At 37.7% G+C, this 2,687-nt stretch overlaps 1 long non-coding RNA gene across 1 annotated transcript in view; it reads right to left on the reverse strand.

Annotated features, from left to right (window-relative positions):
* Window positions 1–985: 985 nt before the first annotated feature.
* The window catches only part of LOC129060457 (uncharacterized), a 29,884-nt gene continuing 28,182 nt past the window's right edge, over window positions 986–2,687 (reverse strand). The window contains exon 3 of the long non-coding RNA XR_008527195.1: window positions 986–1,050. This is a non-coding gene — a long non-coding RNA (uncharacterized LOC129060457). The remainder of the gene's footprint in view (window positions 1,051–2,687) is intronic.

The following is a 2,687-nucleotide window of genomic DNA, read 5'->3' on the forward strand; positions in this document are numbered from 1 at the left end:
TAGGCTGTTCTTGCATTGCTATAAAGAAATACTTGGGACTGTATATTTTTTTTAAAAGAGGCTAAAATGGCTTACAGCTCTACAGGCTGTACAGGAAACATGATGTTGGCATTTGCTCAGCTTCTGGGGAGGCTGCAGGAAACTTACAATCATGGCAGAAGGTGAAGGGGAAGCAGGCACATCACATGGTCAGAGCAGGGGCAAAAGAGTGAAGGTGGTGCTGCACACTTTTAAATGATAACATCTCAGGAGAATTCACACACTATTGCAAGGACAGTACCAAGGGGGATGGTGCAAAACCATTCAAGAGAAATTTGTCCCCATGATCAAATCACCCCCTATCAGGCCCCACTTCCAACACTGAGGATTACATTTCAATATGAGACTTGCATGGGAACATTCCAAACTATCTCAGAGGGTTATACTGTTCAGGTTGCTACTGCAACCTTGCTACACATTACAATAATTGCACCCAGCTTGCTATTGATGGTGAAGTGCCTATCATCTCACTACTATCAGAAATCACAGTTATGTAACAGTAACACTCCTGTTAGCCTTGGCCTCTAGAGATTATCCACTAAAACTTCTCAATAATTGTGTTACCCCTCTCACAATCACATTGCTTATTGCTTTGCTATATAGATTGTTCCTTAAGCCCTCCTTTGGAACATAGTTGGCTGGTGGATTTTCCTGCCCTACATAGTCTATCCCTTCTGACATGCTCCTTTCCATAAACCTTTTGCTCCCATCCTTTACCATCTGCCATGGCACTCCTGGCATTTTACTTCACTTAGTGTGGGTCATCACCTGTTTCAAGATTTCAAAAAGAGTCATGCACTCTCCAGAGTTTCTTGCCAGGATGTTGTTACTTCCTATATCATAAATAATTGCTCTCATTTTGTTAAACTCTTCCTTATCTAACTTTATATTCTACCCTTCACGATTTATTATCCTCAAGTTCCATTCCCATGAATACTTTCCTGGCTCCTTCTTGTACATACTGTCTTCTGGCGTACAGTTCCTTTTTTCCCGTGGCAGGCCCAGCACTTCCTAGAGAGGAACACAGATGTGAGGTGTCAGGTGACACTCCTGGCAGCAGGGGGAATGAGTGCCTTTTTTTTTTAAGTAACAATTATGTTATTTTAACGTTTATTTTTAATAAAATTATATATATAATACTATATAATTTAATATATATTTAATAAAATTTTATGTAATAAAAATTATATATATACATATATATGTATGGTATAAAACGTGTTGTTCTTATCTACGTATCCATAGTGAAACAGTGCCTTCGTCCTGAAAGTTTGATTTGGATACATACTACAGTATCCACTACATTGCTAAAGCCACTTTAAAAGTAAAGCAAAATAAGAAACAACACAAAATTCAGATATTGGTTACCTCTGTGGAGAAAGAGGGGAATATATTTGGGAAGAGCACAATGAGATCTTCAAAGTTATTGATAAGGTTTTTGTCTTTTAAACTGTACATGAGAGAACAGTTGTGTTTTTAAATTATTATTATTCTTTAAACTGAAGGAATACATTTTATACACTGTTGTATATATTATACAACCCACAATAAAAAGCAATTAAATAAAATGATTCCTGGCACCAAATCTAATAAAACTAAACAGTTTGAGTCACTGAAGGCAACTCATTTCTTAATTTAGGAAAGGAATGGTGAGAATGTGTTTTATGAAATACGTGAATACAAAGAGAAAGTGTTGACTTTAAAGATATGAAGATTTAAATGGTTTCTTTTAATTGTGCAAAAACTCAAGATGAATTCAGAAATGGAGAGTTCAAACAAATATTCTGACATGCCCTGCCCATAGCCTTCCCCATCATGGCTGGTAGCAACTCCTTCCTTCCAGCCACTCAGACCAAACAACCTAGAATCATAATCAATTCCGCTCTCTTACACCCCATATTTCTTCTATTCTATTAGCTATATAGTCAGACAGCTATTACCCAGGACTGAGCTACTATCATCTTTTGCCTGGGTAATTGCAGTAGCCTCCAAGTAGATCTTTCTGCTTGAACTGTTAAAAAAAAATGCAGTGTACAATTGTTAAAATGACAAAATAAAACTTTATTCAAGTATACCGCAATAGGGAAGAGTGATTGAATTCAACCCTGTTGAAACAAAAGGCAGGAGACTTTGAAAGCACTAGGAGAGCTGGTGGAACAACAGAGGAAGACATTAGTGGTCAGGTTGTCAATGTGATTAAGCCATCTGTGTTTGCCAATTGAGGCTTATGAAAGTTAGACTCCTACTCTCCCACAGAAACTGGGAAATAGGGACACGATCTTTCTTGATGATTAGAGTTCAAAGAGATGGCTCCAAGGTCCTTGAGAAAGACGCTCCTGGGTTGTGAAATTGGCAAGAGGCTGCAAGAATATTTACATCTCAAAGAAGCAGAGAAAGCATTCATAATTGCAAGTTTTCTGAAGTAATTGCTGTAAGAAAAAAGACAAGAGGCTGTCATCAGAAAGAAACCTACATAAAGTTTAGTCAAGCTGAGGGACTTTCTTGGTCACTACTGTTGCACTCACAGTCCCTTCTCAACATAGCAACCTGACTGATCCTTTTAAAATATAACTTAGATCATGTTATTCTACTGCTCACAACTCTCCAATGGTGTCCTCTTTGCCTGGAATGTTGTTTTCTCTGGATTT

This window comes from Pongo abelii, chromosome 6 (genome assembly GCF_028885655.2).
Source record: "Pongo abelii isolate AG06213 chromosome 6, NHGRI_mPonAbe1-v2.0_pri, whole genome shotgun sequence".
Classification (NCBI taxonomy): Eukaryota; Metazoa; Chordata; class Mammalia; order Primates; family Hominidae; genus Pongo; species Pongo abelii.